Source organism: Canis aureus, chromosome 4 (assembly GCF_053574225.1).
Source record: "Canis aureus isolate CA01 chromosome 4, VMU_Caureus_v.1.0, whole genome shotgun sequence".
Lineage (NCBI taxonomy): Eukaryota > Metazoa > Chordata > Mammalia > Carnivora > Canidae > Canis > Canis aureus.
Window position 1 is genome coordinate 11,858,384 of NC_135614.1, and position 18,592 is coordinate 11,876,975.

An 18,592-nucleotide genomic window follows, 5' to 3' on the forward strand; every position below is an offset into this window, starting at 1 on the left:
TGTTATTAAGATTAAGCTATAGGTCATGGAGGGGTCATTTTTCTTAAAGCCTTTGAGAAATACACAGAATTCCTCCCAGAATTGCTAATTTGACAGGTAATAGGTAGCCTCCTGCTCCCTTTGCTTGAAGTTTGCCCCTGTGGGCATTGATTCCCTCAAACTTATAGGGTGTGTGTTGGCTAAGAAGGTTCCTTAGTAGCAAATAAATGTTTTGGGGGAGAATTCTGGAAGATACTCTGTGTGCACTTAAGAGGTCAACTTCTACAGTGCCCACCACAGATGTAGCCAAAATCTGAAGTAAGACAGGGGATATGGTGTGCCTTTGTAGAACAGGCCAATCATACTCATACACGTGTAAAAAATCCTGAACAGATTAGCAAACTGAATCTAATGACACATGAAAAAAGATAATATACTGTATCCAAATTGTATTTGATCTAGAAATCCATGCATAGCTTAATATTTGAAATCAATCAATATAACTTATGCCACCAACAGAATAAAGAATAAGAAAGTCATCAAATGACTTTCTCCATTGATTCATGAAAAATTATTTGATAGAATTCAATATCTACTCATGATTTTTTGTATTTCACAACTTATTATGATTTATAAGTGCCATTTAAAAAACATCAGTCCAAAAATAAATAAATAAATAAATGAAAAACATCAGTCCATTAAACCATGTAGAAATAAGTATGTAAAGGTATACAAAACTAAACATATTTTAGACATGTTTAAGTAGACAGATTATCTGAAATTCCAGATTTTTCCATCACTTTGTTATGTTATGGCACCCAGGTAATCCTTAACTTTAGTAGGAGTGGGCCTCCTGAATCCAGCTTCATTGCAGAGTCTAACCTCTACATTATCTTCAGTCATTTGCCCTTCAAGCTTTCCTTTGGATTTAATATAGCTGTATGAATGGCATCTTTAAGTCTAGATCTTCGTTATATTTTTGTAAGGAAAGTCTGTCCATTCACATAGTTCTTTATCATTGCTGTGGCTTTCTAGGCAAAGTAAGCTCCAAAGGCTATGACTAAAATAAGTATGATCTTTCCTCATTCCAACCACAAATTAATAAACTTCAAGTGGATGAACATCACCTGAATGAGTGTATTCTTGCATCACAAGAGCTACTCTCCATACCAGCTGGGCTGTGGGAATGAATTCTTGGGAAAGGAGATAGTGTTGCTGAACTAGTTTTCGAGCTCTGCACTGGAACACTCTGTAATCTGGGGCCCATACCGCTGTACACCAAACCTATGCATTTGGTAATTGGTTCCACTTTTGCGTACACTTTGCTCATCAGACAGAATGGATTTCTGTTTCTTCTCAGTTGCTAAAACCACACCACATACAGCTTTAATTCCTCTACTGAAGAAGCTCATCTAGTATAGCCAATCTGGGCAAGTTTACCAGATGGGCTGAACGTAGTCAGTGAAAAATCGTAACTGTGTTAGGTCATCTTTACCTGGAGTACCCTATTAGTGATTTCCTTTTTAAAAGAAGAAACTTGGGAACCCTGGATGGCTCAGCAGTTTAGCGCCTGCCTTCAGCCCAGGGCGTGATCCTGAAGACCCCGGATCGAGTCCCAGGTCAGGCTCCCTGCGTGGAGCCTGCATCTCCTTCTGCTTCTCCCTCTGCCTGTGTCTCTGCCTCTCTCTCTCTCTCTGTATCTCTCATGAATAAATAAATAAAATCTTTAAAAAAAGAAAGAAACTTAAGGTGATTCCCTGGGTGGCTCAGTGGTTTAACACCTGCCTTCACCCCAGGTGGTGATCCTGGAGTCCTGGGATTGAATCCTGCATCAGGCTCCCTGCATGAAGCCTGCTTCTCCCTTTGCCTGTGTCTCTGCCTCAGTCTCTCTCTTTCTTTCTCTTTGTCTCTCATGAATAAATAAATAAAATCTTAAAAAAAAAAACTTAGCAAACTAGAAATAGAAAGAAAATTCCCTATTCTGACAAAAACAAACAAAATAAAACTCAAATGTGCTCATTATTATAACTCCACTTAACATCACAGGGCAGGTCCTAGTTGATTTAAGGAAGTTAATTAACAAGAATATTAAGTAATAATAAAAATTACATATATAGAGTGATACACAGAGAAACAAAGACAGAGATGAAGGAGAATCCAAATGAATCTATATATAATCTTTTGCAAGTCACTGAATTTAAAGTCATCATGCAAGAATCAAATCTATATTTTGTTTATAACAGCAACGAGCACTTAAATAAAATTATACACACAGAGAAAGGCTGTCTTTTTAAAGCAGCCTCTAAAAAGAAACTTCAGGGCACCTGGGTGCCTCAATGGTTAAGCATCTACCTTTGGCTCAGGGCATGATCCCGGGGTCCTGGGATTGAGCCCTGTATCAGACTCCTTGCAGGGACCTTGCTTCTCCCTCTGCCTGTGTCTCTGCCCCTCTCTATATCTCTCATGAATAAATAAGTAAAATCTTTTTTAAAAAAATATACAAAACCTCTACACAAAATGTATAAAACTTATGTTTTGAGAGGAATTTGAGAGGAGTTAGGGGCACCTGGGTGGGTAAGTTGGTTGTGTCTGACTCTTGATCTCAGGGTTGTGAGTTCAAGCTCTGCATTGGGCTCCACATAGAGCCTACTTAAAAACAGCAACACAACAGCTGTATATATAATTGAGAGGTATTAAGGAAAACTTAATAAATGGGGAGAAGTAATATACTACACCCAAGATTTGAAAGAGTCAATATATGGTAAAGACCAAGTTTATGTATAGGATCCACAGCTCTCTCAAGTAAAGTCATAGTGAGTGTATTTGTGTGACTTTAAAATTTAATTCTAAAATTTATGGAAATAGGAAAGACAAAGGTAACTAAGGAAATATAGAAGGACATAGTTAGAGGACAAACAGTCTATGTATAGAGATTTGTTGTAAAGATATAATAAATATGACAAATAAATTGATGGAAAGATTAGAGATTCCAGAAACAGACCCATCCTTCCACTGAACACTTGATCTATGACTGGAGATACTGCAAAAAGTTGAGAAAGGACAATCTTTTCATTAAAGAGCTGTGGTTCAAATATGTATTATTAATAAGGAGGGGAATAAAATTTGATTCCTAGGGGATCCCTGGATGGCTCAGTGGTTTAGCACCTGCCTTTGGCCCAGGGTGTGATCCTGGAGACCCGGGATCAAGTCCCACATCAAGCCCCACATCAGGTTCCCTGCATGGAGCCTGCTTCTTCCTCTGTCTCTGCCTCTCTCTCTCTGTGTCTCTCATGAATAAATAAATAAAAATCTTAAAAAAAAGAAAACTTGATTTCTACTCAAATAATATGCAAAAATATCATTCTTGGTGAATTACAAATGTAAAAAAGAAAAGCAGTAAAGATTTGTAGAATAAAATATAGGGCAATATCTTCATGGTTTTGGGCAGGAAATAATTTCCTAATGGATACAAATGGCACTAACCACTAAGGAAAACATTTACAAATTGGAGTAAATCAAAATTAGGAATATCTGAACATCAAAAGATAGCATTACCTTCCTTGTAACCTTGTAATCTTCTCCTCCTGCTTTTTTTTTTTTTTTTTAATCAAATAAAAATGAAACTGAAAACGGAGACTGCCCTGCCCATTTGGGGATCTTTGGGCCACTAAACAAAAAGCAGAGAATAAACCACGATGATTGATGCTGATTACTAGGTGGAAATTAGGCTACTGCTACCCACTGAGAATAAAGTACTATGGCTGAAAGCCACTCCATTCACTGAATGTTTCTTAGTTCCCTAGCCCATAATACTGGTCAGTGGGAAACTGTAGCAGTACCCAGTAGCAATCCAGTAAAGATTGCTAAAAAAAAAGACCACTAAAAAAGGCTTGGAAAAGTATGGGAATGATTTGGATCATACCAACAGGTAAAATCTCTGACTTCCTGAGTGATAGCAAAGGTGATTTATGAGAATAGTGTACTAGGTGGTTTAAATTCATTGATTTTCTTCCTGCTGCTTCACTGTAAACCTGTGCATCATCTTCCTTCAGGGAATACATCTTATTCTCATGCTCTTATTGGTAGGTTTTAACTTAGCTAGAGAGGTCACTATTGACCAGGCTCAAGAGTGACTTAACATTTAAGTGATAAATTAACTTTATAAAGTTAAGTTTATAAAATTTAAGTTATATAAAGTTAAGTTGTAAAGTTAAATTTGTGCTAATAAAAGTTTTTCTTTAGTATGAAAGGTCCAAAAATGGAAACAAATGCATGCCAAGTCACAAGGAGATGACCTCTTAGATTCCCAGTGTCCACAGGCAGAGATCACTATGGTAAAGTTGAAAGTGTGAAGTTTCAAGTGCCTTTTCTGTCTATCCTTCTCTCTTGGCTGTCATATTTTTAAATTCACATTTCCACATCAAAAAATAATAGTAAAATGTACCACCTCTTTGATCCTAAGAAAAAGATGATACGACATTTATGCTGGGGATGAAGAAAAGGATCTCAACCAGGTAAGTCACAGAATGTTTCAGAAAAATGTGTAACTGGCCTGTAAGTGGCTATTCTTACTACCTTGTGAGCCAGTTGTTACATCAACTTCTAAAATTGGACCCAAGGGATCCCTGGGTGGCTCAGCGGTTTAGTGCCTGCCTTTAGCCCAGGGCATGATCCTGAGGTCCCAGGGTTGAGTCCCACATCTTCGGGCTTCCTGCATGGAGCCTGCTTCTCCCTCTGCCTGTGTCTCTGCCTCTCTCTCCCTGTGTGTCTCTCATGAATAAATAAAATCTAAAATAAAATAAAATAAAATAAAATAAAATAAAATAAAATAAAATAAAACTGGACCCATCCTAAAGGAAAGACTCTAGGAGGTGAGAGCTCATGTTCTTTTTCATAATTTTTCTGAAGCAATGACTTTCTTGAGAGACCTACTGAAAGGGTTAGTATTTACTAAAAGAAATCTCTCCTTCCTTGTAATCAGCCCTCCCCCTACCCTTTCTTAGCTGGTGGGCTGAGGCTGCAAGCAGCTGTGCAGAAATTCGGTAGAGACAGCTCTACTTTGACCAGCAGTTTCTATTCCCATTGGGAAGTTCTCCCCAACTTTGTTAGAAGGACTGATTCACACTGCTGAATTCTTCTCGTGATCTATTGTTCCTCTTATTAGTACTCTGGACAACTGCCCAGCAGGTGGAGAGACCACCTCTTAGTCCAGTTCTGCTGAGGATAGGGGGTGGTGGTAATGTTGATGTCTGGGCCAATTTTTGACAAGGATATTTATTCAGGTTTTAACTTAAACATACATAACTTTCTTCAGAGAGGCCTCCTCTGAACACCTTAACTAATCAGCACCGCTCACTCTCTGGCATGTTACTCTATTTTATCTTTGTCATTGTCCTTATCAACACCTGCCATTAACTTATCCACTCATTGGCCCAGCGATAGCCTCAACAGCAGAGACTTTGTTTACCCTCATTGACAAGAGCAGTGCCAGGTCCCAGAAGGGGCTTATGTTTGACCAGTTGACTGCTCTGTGCTAGCAGAGGGTTTCCAAAAGCAAGCAGTTAAATGAATTTCATGTTTATAATCTGATGGTATCGTTTAATACACATCTCAGTATGATTTTCAGCCTAAAGCATACAAAAGAATGAATCCTACCCTTAAGGCATACCATGACTTTGGGAGAATTCTGGATGGAAATGCATTTCACAATTAAGTTGCTAAAATGTCTTTAACTTGTGCTCACTTCAGCAGCACATATACTAAAATTGGAACAATACAGAGGAGATTAGCATGGCCCCTGTGCAAGGATGCTATGTGAATTTGTGAAGCATTCCATATTTTTTAAATAAAACAACACAAAATTAGGGAGACAAACCACAAGAGACCCCTAAGTATAGGAAACAAACTGAGGGTTGCTGGAAGGGAGGTAGGTGGGGAGATGGGGAAACTGGGTGATGGACATTAAGGAGGGCACGTATATAATGAGCACTGGATATTATATAAGACTGATGAGTCACTGACCTCTACCTCTAAAATTAATAATACACTATATGTTAATTAATCAAATTTAAATTTAAAAATTGAAAATAAAATATCTTTAACTTCTAAGAAATTACACCATTCCCTACTGAGCAGTCATGCCATTATTATCAGCTTCAGAAAAAGCATCTGCAAGGCAGACACGACAAAGTATAAGTCTAAGAACTAGAAGATTATTTTTCCTTCCCTTCCTCTTGTTCATGTTTTGTTTCTTAAATTCCACATATGAGTGAAATCATATGGTATTTGTCTTTCTCTGACTGACTTGTTTCACCTAGCAGAACACCTTCTAACTCCATCCAGGCTGTTGCAAATAGCAAGATTTCATTCTTTTTGATGGCTAATATTCCATTATATATATATTACCACTATAATTATCAATACAACAGTCCCCCCCCCCCCTTATCCACAGAGGATAAAATCCAGGACCGCTAGTGGATGCCTGAAACCATGGTCAGTAACAGATCCCATAGATACTCTGTTTTTTCCTATACTATACATACTTGTGATAAAGCTTAACTGTAAATTAGGCTGAGTAAGAGATAAACAAGAATAATAAAATAGAACAATTATAACACTATGCTGTAATAAAAGTCATGTGAATGTGATCTCGTTCTCAAAATATGTTATTGTACTGTATTCACTCTTCTTCATCTTGTGTTGATGTCATAAAATGCCCATGTGTTAAGACTGAGGCAAATGATGCAGGCATTGTGACATAGTGCTAGGCTACTATTGACCTTCTGACAATATGTCTGGAGGATCATTTGCTTCCAGATCTCAGTCAAGCTCAGGTAACTCAAACTGTGGAAAGTGAAACTTTAGGTAAGGCAGAGGCGGGGTGGGGTGGGGGGCGCGGTGCAGTTACTGCACAGAATCCTTCCTGTTGAAATTAGTATGTGGTTCCTCTCTCCTGATTGGATTTGTACTGATACAGTACAAATTGCCTCAGTTTTGTGATAAAGAAAAAGAGAGGGCAAAGATGGAAAGAAGAGACAGAAAAGGAAAAAAGGAAGAAAAAAAGATTAGAGACAATGAACAGCAAAAAGAAAATAAAGTAAGGAAGCAAAAGAAAATGAAACAGGGGTGGGCAGGTGAGGAAAAGACAGCCTCCTATTTCCTGTTTGCTCAGGCAGTCCCCACTTCCCACTGCACTGATGTCCTACCTCCTTATCCCCTCATACAAAGTAACCAAGTCCTTCAGAAGCCTGGCTAGGGATTCACTGAGGGAGTTGACACCTCACTCAGACCCCAGCAGCTCTCTATTTTATCTAGCCAGAAGTGGGACCCTTGCCTGCCTCATTTGGTCCTGGCCACACAGAGCAGCACCATTCCCTTGCCTTTCTGTAGAAGTCTGGCCAGTATTCTTTTTCAGAAAGTGCTAGCTCAGAGTAAGTCACAAAGTTCCTGATACTTGTTTGGAAATCATCATTTCTGTGTATAAGGATAAATGATAAGAAAAGGAATAAAAGCTTTATAATGAGAAAAGAGCTACACAGACACAACGCAGGAAGAAGAAAGGGTATTGCTGTTGTAATAATCTGTCACATAGGTAGCCTAAGACCACATCCCAGAAAATTTGCTCCTGGTAATTAAAAGCAAGACACGATACAGATTCAACACAAACACATTTGCCTCAACCCATAACATGTGTGTATGTTCAAATCATCCCTTAGTCAAAGTATATAAACTGGCAGATGTGTGTTACATACTTACTTGTGTGCATTGAGGGCACTGGGGTGGAAGGACCACAGTGAGAATCTTGTGGTGTCTAACTTTAGTGTGGTTTATAACCACCTCAAGGGCTTGTTAAACTCAGATTGTTGGGCTGTATCCACAAAGTTTCAGATTTAGGAAGTCCAGGGTGTGTCCTCAAAATTGCAATTCTAAAAGGCTCCCAGGTGACACTAACCCCCACTTTGAGAAGCCCTGGCTTATCATCATAATGAGCAGAAAGCTGGGGCAGGGCTGAGACAGGTGAAATTACCTTAGGAAAATTGTTAACCTCCGTATCTTAGTTTCCTTATCTGGAAAATGGGGGTGATGATAATGGTACTTAAATCCTAGGATTGGGATGAAAGGAGTGAAAACATGCAAAGTGCTTAGACAATGCTTGGTGCATAGCAAGCACCTTATAATTGCTTTCTTAAATAAAAATACAGTCCTAGAGTCAGACAAATGGCTTAGACTTGGCTAGACTTAACCATTCCGGAAAAAAAAAAAAAAATTCTGAGCTTCAGCTTCCTTATTTAAAAAAAAATGGGGGATAAAAATAACACCTGTCTTACAGGGGTTTCATGAAGATTAAATAAGCTAATACATTGGTTATCAAATCTTGGCAAATGAGCCTATATCCACACTTCAGGCCCCTGGAAGGTGATGCTTTCTGCCTGTGAAGGTGTCAGCTCTGTGGGGTAATGCTGCCCTCTGCTGGATAGCTATGCATTTTTAGAAATTAACTTCTCAAAAAAAAAAAAGAAAAAAGAAATTAACTTCTCGTCCCCAATTCATCCAGCAAAAAAAGCTAATAATCTTCAACAAGTTTATATGCTCTGAGCACATTTCTTTGGCTCCTGTGTTCAAACATGATCGAATTAAATCACTCTCAGTAAATGGTTTTCCTCATGTGGCAAAATAAGCCACTTTGGCAACTTACTTTGGCTGCAGCCTCATTTCCAACTTTTATTTTTATGGAGAAAATTAGCTATGATGAGATATTCCTGTTTAAGCTTTCTAGTTTTCATGATTGTTGCCTTCCTGTGAGTTGAGAATATTGGGATGACTCCCTGATCTAGTAGTCATTCTTTCAGCACTGCCAGCATAGCTCTGTGGCAAGCAGCACTTGCCAGAAACGCTGTGGTATGAAAACCAGGTCACTCTGATTTGTAATGTGTCAAAGCAGCAGGACAATACAGAAATGAGCATATGTCCCTCTGTGTTCTGATGAAGCTTTTCTCATAAAAGATGAGATTTGGGGATGCCTGGGTGGCCCAGTGGTTGAGCATCTGCCTTTGGTAGCCAGGAGTGATCCTGGAGATCTGGGATTGAGTCCCATATCCGGCTCCCTGCACAGAGCCTGTCTCTGCCTTTCTTTCTCTCTCTCTCTCTCTCTCTCTCTCATGAATAAATAAAATCTTTAAAAAAAAAATCCAGAACACTTAAATAAGTAAATAAATAAATAAATTAATTAATTAATTAATTAATTAAATAAAAGATGGGATTTGAATTTCTCATAATTTTCACATGTGGGCAGCCCCGGTGGCGCAGCGGTTTAGTGCCGCCTGCAGCCCAGGGCGTGATCCTGGGGACCCGGGATCGAGTCCCACATCGGGCTTCTTGCATGGAGCCTGCTTCACCCTCTGCCTGGTCTCTGCCTCTCTCTCGCTCTCTCTGACTGAATAAATAAATAAATCTTTAAAAAAATAATAATAATTTTCACATGTTAGAAAATTTTATACCAGCGGTGCCTTGGTGGCTCAATCAGGTAAGTGTCAGACTCTTGGTTTTCACTCCGGTCGTGATTTCAGGGTAATGAGAGCCCCACATTGGGCTGAGCATGGAGTCTGCTTAGGATTCTTTCTCCTACTCCCTCTGCCTCTCCCTGCCCCTGATAGATAGATAGGTAGATGATAGATAGATGATGATAGATAGATGATAGATACAGAGATGATAGATAGATAGATAGATAGATAGATAGATAGATAGATAGATTAGATAGATGATAGATAGATGTAAAAATGTAAAAACTATGTACAAAAAAATGTGCTGGCCAGTTTGGATCTGCAATCTGTACTTTGTCATCCACCAGGGTCTATCCACATCCTGATAGGATCAGACTGGTTTTAGCCTATTCAGTCTATTATTGCCAGGTAAACTGGGGAGACCCCAGGCCCTGGGGCCTCAACCCAGCCAGACCCAAAGGTTCTTGGTCTTGTCATGAGAATAAATTCAAAGATGGACATGCAGCACAACTTACAAGAGACATAATCAAGAAAGTTTATTAAAGCAAAAGGTACATTCGAGATATGAGAATAGGTGAAAAGAGAGAGAGGAAGAAAAAGAGAGAGCTGTGCACCCTAGGGGTTGCATTTCTATCCATCTTCTATTGACAGTTGTTAACTAAGGGGTGGAATATTGGGACATCTGGGTGGTTCAGCGGTTGAGCAGCTGCCTTCAGCTCAGGGTATGATCTGGGAGTCTGGGGATCAAGTCCTGCATTGGGCTCCCTGAGGGGAACCTGCTTCTCCCTCTGCCTATGTCTCTGCCTCTGTGTCTCTCATGAAAAAATAAATAAAATATTTGAGAAAAAAAATAAGGTGTGGAATATTCATCACTTGGGGCAGAGAAGCATGCTTTTTCTTTCTAATTTGGTCAGGTTTCCTGTCATGGTACCTGCCATCTTGGGCTTGTCTGGTTTGATCCAGCTTCTTGTGGAGTGCTGCCTGGACAGGCCTCTGACCTTCCCAATAGCTGGTTATGACTTTCTTGTTACTGACCTCCAGGTTTCCTCTTAGAACCTAACTAATTGCCTACTCTAACATTATAACAAAATACCATAGAGTGGCTGGCTTGTAAATAATTAAAATGTGTTTCTCATAGCTGTGGAGGCCCTGAAGTCCGAAATCAAGCCACCAGCAAATTTGATATCTGGGGAGAATGAAATTCCTGGTTCATAGGTTCATAGGCTCTTTTCACTGTGTCCTCATATGGCAGAAGAGGGGAGGGATTTCTCTGGGATCTCTTTCATAAGGGCACTAATCTCATTTATGAGGGTTCCACCCTTATGACCTAAGTATCTCCTGAAGGCCCCACTTCCAAATACCATCAGATTGAGAGTTAAGTTCCAACATATGAATTTTGGAGAGACACAAACATTCAGTTTATAGCAACATCTTAAAGTTATAACACTAAATTTATACAGCTTAAGTTCAATAACATACAATCTTTTCTTATACAAGTCAATTTCCATCTCCTTTCAGTTATTAATGTCACAAAATTACATCTTTATGTATTATGTGTCCAAAAACATAGACTATTAATTGTTTTCAAGCATCAGTCTCATATCATATAGAAAAAGTGTGGAATTACCAAATCAAAGTAACAAAAATACTAGCTTCTATAACTATCCACATATTTAGCTTTATCAGAGATCTTTCCTTTTCCATATAGTTTCAAGTTACTGCTCTCTAGCTACTAATTACTAGTGTCTAGTGTCCTTTCATTTCATTCTGGAGGATTTCATTTAGCATTTCTTGTAGTACAGGCTTTTGTTTATCTGGGAATGTCTTCATTTTCCCCTCATTTTTGAAGAAAAGTTTGCAGGATATAGAATTCTTGGTTGACACTTATTTTCCTTCTGGCCTCTAAGGTTTTGATGAGAAATCTGCTGATAATATTATTGGGGAAAATATAATTAAAATTATCTTCCTTTTAGCTTTATAGATGTATTAATAACGTACCTTATTATGTCTTATGCAATAGAACATTTCGTATATTATGATGATGTTGGTTGAGTTGTAGCATCATTCTGAGATCAATCATTCAGAATTTAAAGAAAAATGAATTGAATATTTTAAGATTAATTGTTAGGAGCTCTTTAAAACCCAAACCATATTACATATTTTCAAATTAGAAATGAAAAGGCCACTGAAACATCCTATAGATTTTTATTTATAATAAGGGAAATAAGAATTGCTATGACCTACATAGACAGAAAGCTCTTTCAGGTTCTTATTCTTGAGACCAAAAAGTGAGGAAAGCACTAATAATTATCTCCAGCTGTGATTGGTCCATTTCTTCTAATGACCTCATAAAGAGCCTGTAAAGGAAAAACAAACTGTACTACTGTGTGTCTCCTCTACTCTCAATACTCTACTACAGCATTAGTTCGCTCCTGACATGGATGTGGAGAAGTTTCCACACATCAAGCAATTCTGTGACACTAGCTGGGTGTCTTATAATTTAATTCAATTCTAACAATATCTACCTGGAGATAGCAGCAGATTCCACACATTAAGGACTTAGTCCTACAAATTGTGCCCTCCCCTTCAGATGCTCATTGCAAGACCAAGGTGGTTGTTACCTGTGTTTCTGACTGACCACCTATAGATTGGGGGTCACCACGAACCCCTCCTTGGGTTCATTTAATTTGCTAGAGCAGGTCACAGAACTTTAGAGTTTACTCACTAGATCATAAAAGGGTTTATTATAAAAGGGTATTGTTTTCAGATAAAGTGAGGAGACTCTGGGGCCTGGAGCCTTAACACAGCCAGACACCATGGAGTTGCTGAAGGTTCTTGGTCCTGTCACAAGAATGAATTCAAGGACAGAAAAGCAGTACAGTGGATAAGTGACACAAATGGGATAGTTTATTAAAGCAGAAAGTATACCCCCAAGAGACGAGAGCAGGCAAGCTTGAGAGAGATGTGTCCCAGCAATTTGGGATTCTATCTTTTATCAGCAGTTGTTACCTATAAGCAGAATAGTCATTACTTGGGGCAGGGAAGCAGAGTTTCATGTTTTTTCTTCCTAATTTGGTCATAAGTTTCCTGTTATGGCATCTGCCATCCTGGGTCTATCTGGTTTGATCCAGCTTCTTATGGAGTGCTGTCAGGACATGCCTCTGACCTTCCTGACATCTGGTCATGACTTCCTCATTGCTGACCTCCAGGTATCCTATTAGAACCTAATCAACTGCCTAGTCTAATAGAACTCCAGAATAGCCATCTGGAGAAGATGCATAGGGCAAGGTGTGGGGAAAGAGGCCCAGAGTTTCCATGCCCTCTCTGAGTACCACTCTCTCCAAATCTCCATCAGTTCACCAACCCTGAAACTTTCCAAATCCTATCCTTTTGGGTTTCTATGAAAGCTTCATTATAGATGCACGATTGATTAAATCATTGTCTATTGTGGTTTGAACTCAATTTCCAGCCCCTCTCCCCTTCCTTTCCTTCCAACTCTTGGTTTGGGTTCAGCTCATGACCTCAGGGTCATGAGATCACGCCCCACATTGGCTCACACTCAGTTGGGAGATGTTGGATATTCTCTCCCTCTCACCCTCCCTCTGCCTTCCCATGCACTCGCTCTCTAAAATAAATAAATCTTTAAAAATTAAATAAAGAAAATAAAATGGGGGCAACCCGGTGTCTCAGTGGTTTAGCACCTTCAGCCCAGGGTGTGATCCTGGAGACCTGGGATTGAATCCCACGTCAGGCTCCCTACTTGGGAGCCTACTTTTCCCTCTGCTTGTGTCTCTGCTTCTCTCTCTCTTTCTCTCTCCTCTGTGTGTGTTTGTGTGTGTATGTGTGTGTGTGTCTCATGAATAAATAAATAAAATCTTAAAAAGAAAAAAAAAGAAAAGAAAAGAAAAAAAGAAAGAAAAAAAAAGAAAAGAAAAGAAGAAAAGAAAAGAAAGAAAAGAAAAGAAAAGAAAAGAAAAGAAAAGAAAAGAAAAGAAAAGAAAAGAAAAGAAAAGAAAAAAGAAAAGAAAAGAAAAGAAAATGGAGTCAGGAAGCCAGCAAGGGAAGCTCTCATGTCCTACCACTCCTGCTCAATTGCAATGAGACAATGTACACTCCAAATGGTTACTAATTTAGCTATTATTTTACATCCTGAGCCAGAGGAAGAAAAGTTTCCTCTCTCCCCATCCCCAGCACCCCCTTACTAGCCAAAAGCCTAACTAACCAATGAGGGAATGTCTCAACTCCACCAATGAAAAGCTTCAAACTCCCGGTTTGCTCCATTGGACTTTTTATTTATAACAGCCCTCCCAAGTATGTAGTGAGATAAGCACTGGGTGTTATACTATATGTTGGCAAATTTAATTTAAATAAATAAGTAAATAATTTTAAAAGCAGCCTTCCCAACAGCCCCTTCTTTTCCTATAAAAGAGTATATCTCCTTTCTTCCGGGAACTTGTCTCTATGACTTTGCTATAACTTGCTTGTTTCAGATTGCAATTCTCTGGTATTTCAAATAAACCCATTTTTACTAGTAAAATAATTGGCAGTTTTATTTTTAAGGTAAACATTTGATTGTTAGAAAAATGAATTTAGATCTCCAAGTTCCCACTAGCTGACAGGTTAAAAGCTTTGTTTAAAAAAAAAATCAACTGGATAGATTTTAAAGATTTTATTGGCTTTATTCTGTGGTTCATGAATCAGGCACTATCCTAGCTAGCAGACAGGAAAGAACTCTGAAGAGCTGTATGAAATGAAAGAATTTTATATGAAGAAGAGAGCAGGAACAAGGAAGTTATGCTAGGCAAAAATCAAATCGCTTAAGTTTGGGACACCTGGGTAGCTCAGCGGTTGAGTGTCTGCCTTTGGCTCAGGGCGTGATCCCGGGATCCGGGATTGAGTCCCACATAGGGCTCCTAGTGTGGAGCCTGCTTCTCCCTCTGCCTGTGTCTCTGTCTCTCTCTCATTGTCTCTCATGAATAAATAAATAAAATCTTTTTTTAAAAATTGCTTAAATTTACTTTCTTTATAAGCATAAAAGAGATTACCTAATTAGAGCTGATGGGTGATTCCTGATTAAATGGTTTAAGATTTCATTTCTGGGAGAGCCAAAACTGCAATTAAGTTAATTCTTAGTTTGGTGATATAGGGCTTCATTTTGAGCTGGTTATCTTGTTTTTAATAGCTTAATTTTTCAAAAAAGAAAAAATAAACCAAACTCCTTTTTCAGGAAAAAGGCAGAGACTGGGTCAGTCTTCATCTGAGATGCTCAGTTTAGGGAGACAAATACTTAGGACCTCCAAATGTCTGGTCTTTTCCATATGAAGTCTTTTTCTCCCTCATATAAAGTCTTATATGCCTCCACTTGACGGAATCTGTAATTTTATGTAGAAAAGAAACTCTAATATATATTAAAATATGGAACTTGTTGAGAATATTGTGTTTTGTTTTGTTTTAATACATTGATGAAAGACACATAGAGGCAGAGATACAGGCAGAAGAAACCTGATGTGGGACTCAATTCCCAGACTCCAGGATCACACCCTGAGCCAAAGGCAGGCGCTCAACTGCTGAGCCACCCAGGAGTCCCAGAATATCGACTTAAAGAACAAAAATTCAAATGAGGAAATTTAAAGGTTTAATGGGTTTCATTCAATGATTCTTGAATTGGACAGCATCTCATCTAACAAAGAGAAGGAAACTCCAAGGAGCTGTACATAATAGAAGGATTTTATAGGTAGAATTGAGGCAGAACAAGGAGGTTATTAGTAAAAGAAAAGAAACAATTATTTGAGGAAAGGTCACCTCCAGGTAGCAGTAGCTGGAAGAGCAGGGGGTCTTATCTTGCAGATTACCTCTCTGGTACTGATCAGGAAATTCCAGGCTAATTGGTTTAAAATTCCACTTCTGAGAGAGGCTGAAACTGAAGTTGGGTTTAAGGTGATACTCTTATGGTGGTTAAGTCTTGTAGAGTTTAACATAAGTTATTCCATCTTGGCCTGTTGTTAATTTTTAACAATTCTAAAAAAGTGCCTTGTTCATCCATTCTTTATCTGTTCGCTCTTCAAAATGCCTGTAAAGTGTCTTGTCATTTGGAGTTGTTTTAAAATATAGTATATTAATAGAAAATCTCAGTTATACTAAGACCAATAAGTTATTCAACTGCCATTGAAAATATAGTTTGTTTCTTACAGTACCCAAGTGGAGGGGCATGCCATGAGGGGAGCACCAGAAAAGAAAGCACCAGAAAGGGGAAAAGAGAGAGGGAGTACAGATAAGAATCTTTACTGTGGTCTCTGAACTAAGCGTTAAAAACAAGATAACAGGTCCAAAATGAAATGACAAAATGGTGCTAGGCCCCATGTCACCAGTGACTTAATTACAGTTTTGGCTTTTTCAGAAATCGAATCTTAAACCAGTCAATCAGGAATCACTAGGTCAGCACTAGTGAGGTTACATGCCTGATAGATCTCCTGCTATCCCTAAAGGAAAGTGACCTGGCTACAACCAATCCACTTTTGCCAGTATAACTTCCTTGTTCCTGTTTCCTTCTACCTATAAAAGCCTTTCATTTTATACAGCCCCTGGAACATCTTTCTATCTGCAGGATGGGATGCTAACTGGCTTCATGAATTACTGGCTAAAGCCAATAAAACTGTGGTGCTAAGGGTGGCTCAGTCAGTTAAGTGGCTGCCTTTGGCTCAGGCCCTAATCCTAGGGTATGGGGATCAAGTCCTATGGTATGGAGATCAAGTCCTGTATCAGGCTCTTTGTCCACCCTGCTTCTCCCTTTCCCTCTTCCTCTGCCTGCCCTTCTCACTGCTTGTGCTCTCTTGCTCTCTGTCAAATAAATTAATAAACAAATCTAATAAAATCATTAAAATTTATTCAGTTAAAAATTTTTTTTAACACAAGGAGCATGCAAGGCAGAGTGGTAGGCCGATATTTAGGATCAGCTAACTTAAATAATTTCAGGTCTGGGGCATAGGGTTTTCCCCGAGACCTTCTTTCATTTCCACAGGACTTATCCCTTCTAACATGTTGTGTTACATACATTGTCTGTCTCCCTCCCCATAATGCCAGGCTCACAGGTGCAGCACGGGTTGTGTCATTGCCCTGTCTACAGCAGAACCAGTGCAGGGCTCAACAAATGCTTACTGTGACTTGAAATGGTCTTGTTTACGGTTTCCTCATTGGGTGAATGTCTATGCCCTCATTAGGGATTTTCTTATGCATAGTTGAAACTCTAGTACCTAGCATGACCTGAAACAACAACAGTGCTGGATGAACTTGGAAGACCTTGGGCCCTGAAGCCTCAACTCAGCCCATCCCAAAGATGTCACTGAAGGCTCTTGGTCTTGTCACAAGAAAGAATTCCAGGAGAGACACAACACAGCGAGTAAGTGGTAAAAGCAGAACAATTTATTAAAGTGAAAGTACACTCTCAAGATGTAACAGCAAGTGAGCTGGAGAGAGAGCTGCAAGCCACAGGGTTTCTATTTTTAATTGACAGTGATTAACGAGGGTGTAATATTATTTGGGGACTAAATTTCTTAGAAGCAGAGTTTATGCTTTCTTCATTATTCGGTAAAGGGTTTTCTGTGTTACAGCATCTGCCATCTTGGGCCTACCTGGTTTGATCCAGCTTCTGGTGGCTTGGTTTTGGAATATTGCAAGAGGGCCTGTGGCCTTACGGACAGCTACCAAAAACTCCCTCTTTCCTGGCCTCCAGGCATCCTGTTAGAACTTAATTTCATCCACTAACAATAGTAGCTGCCCCAGAGCATTTCTCAAAGAATGAAGATTGCATTTCCTGTGCTTAGTAAAAGGAACCAACAAAAATAAACCTCCTTGGAGCCCTTAAGGGACTTATACTTCATTTCAAGGATACATTTGCTTTAAAGCAATTATTACAGAAACAAACTGGTATTCCTTGCCATGACATTTTCAATAATTAGTGGTTTAAAAATATTTAAAGTTAAATCATAGTTCTCTGTGAGGCCTGGGCACAACTAAGTGGATCTTGCTTAGAGTTTCACCTGCTGGTGCAATGAAATGGCAGATGAAACAGCAGCCATCTAAAGGTTCCAGTGGATCGTGGACAGTTGGATAACACAATAGCTAATGCTTCTCCTGGATGACAGGGAGCTCAGGGAGGACATTTTAACTGAGAATGCATAAGTGGCCCATTTATATACGTTGGACTCACGCCATATACCCCAGATTACCACCAACAGAAACTCAGGAAGAAGACCAATGCTAATATTCCAATTCTCTTACAAAAGAACAGATCTAGATCAAGGATCACAGAGCCAATTACTAAAGATAAAAGCAGTAGCAAATGGAACCACATTTAGAGACACTAACCTGCCTCTCCGTGTACCCGTACGGGTCCGGGTCAGGACCTGAGTGTCATCCTGGGGTGCCATGGGGTCTGTGTGTTGGATCCTCGAAGGTCTGTTTCTTTACCCGCATTTGTTGCCCGCCCTAGACTCGACCCTATCTCCCAATGTGTCTAAACATCCGCCCAGCAAGCATGTGTCTCAAGAAATGTGAGGCGACCCGCGTGTGCCTCTACCCTCGCCCTGTCTCTACAGAAGATCCTGGTGTCGGGGGGAGGCGCGTGGGGAAGCGAGCCGGAAAAAGGGCAACGGGCTTGCGCTGACGGGGAGGCTCCCCAGCCACCCGCAACACCCCCCCACCTTCGGCCCGGGCCCGCCTGCACCTTCTCTCCGAAGGACATGCCCTCCGTCCCCCGCGGACCACCGTCCCTTCGGCCCTCAGCCCCGGGGTCCACGCTCCGCGTGCCCAGGACACCAACCAGACGGCCCGGCCGCCGGGGGCCTCAGGCCCCCCGTTGGCGCCGGGCTCCGCGCTCCGGGACCCCGCGACAGCCAAGACCACAGCGACGCGGGGGCGGCCGGCACCCAGGCCCAAAAGAGCCGCTCGGGACACAGCAAGACACACCACAGACACTCGCTCCGCGCCTGGGCCAGGGCGCCGCGCACGCACGCAGGCACACGGCCCCGCGGCGGTTCGGCTGATGGGCAGGAATGGGAGCGGAACGGCATCCCTGACCCCGTGGCTGCAGGGCCTGCGGCTGCCAGGGCTCCTGA

General features: G+C 40.3%; 1 non-coding gene and 1 pseudogene across 1 annotated transcript; one reads left to right on the top strand and one right to left on the bottom strand.

Annotated features, from left to right (window-relative positions):
- Positions 1-783: 783 nt before the first annotated feature.
- On the bottom strand, positions 784-17,690 carry LOC144312019 (proteasome subunit alpha type-2 pseudogene; annotated as a pseudogene).
- On the top strand, positions 5,715-5,821 carry LOC144313133 (U6 spliceosomal RNA). Its single transcript, XR_013378856.1, has one exon. It is a non-coding gene; the product is annotated as a U6 spliceosomal RNA (small nuclear RNA).
- Positions 17,691-18,592: the final 902 nt, after the last annotated feature.